The following is a 917-nucleotide window of genomic DNA, read 5'->3' on the forward strand; positions in this document are numbered from 1 at the left end:
GTTTTGTATTACTGTTCCAACTTCTTTTTGTGTTATGGGTCTGTTTAAGCTATTACTCTCTTCTTGGTTTAGTTTTGGTGGTTCCCATGCCTTTAAATATCCGTCCATTTCTTTTAGATTTTCAAATTTAGTAGCTATAGGTTTTTAAAGTATTCACTTGTAATGTTCTATATGTTTCTGGTGTCTGTTGTGGTGTTTCCCCTTTCATCTCTGATTTTGTTGATTTGGAGGTGCTCTTTCTTTCTTTTGGTTAACTGGGCTAGCAGTCTGTCAATCTTGTTTATCTTTTCAAAGAACCAGCTCTTGGATTCACTGATTCTTTGTATTGTTTTCTTTGTTTCAATTTCATTAATTTCTGCCCAGATTTTTGTTTTTTCTACTTCTTTGTTGGGTTTGGGTTTCGTTTGCTGTTGCTTTTCAAGTGTGTTGAGTTGCAATGTTAGGACATTTATTTGTATTTTTTCCGATTTTTTGATGTAACCACCTAGAGTTATAAACTTCCCTCTAAGGACCTCTTTCAGCATGTCCCAGAGGTTTTGTTGTGTTGTCCTTTTCATTTAGTTCCAGGAATACTTTTATTTCTTTCTTAATTTCTCTTTTGAACCATTCGTCATTCAGGATGTGTTGTTTAATCTCCACATGTTCATGTGTTGATTAGGGATTCTTCTGGTGTTGATTGTAAGCTGCAATAGCATTGTGGTCTGAATTCATGAAATTATTTCAATCTTTTTGTATTTGTTGAGGTTTGTTTTGTGCCCCAGTACATGGTTGATTTTGGAGAAGGGTCCATGGGGTGCTGAGTAGAAAGTATGTCCTTTGGTGCTTGCATGGAATACTCAGTCTATGTCTGTTAAGTCCACTTGATATATGATAAGTTTAATTAAGATGTCTTTCTGTTAACTCTCTGCACTGTTGAC

The sequence above is a fragment of the Nannospalax galili genome, unplaced genomic scaffold, assembly GCF_000622305.1.
Source record: "Nannospalax galili isolate Female #2095 unplaced genomic scaffold, S.galili_v1.0 scaffold397, whole genome shotgun sequence".
Taxonomy (NCBI): domain Eukaryota; kingdom Metazoa; phylum Chordata; class Mammalia; order Rodentia; family Spalacidae; genus Nannospalax; species Nannospalax galili.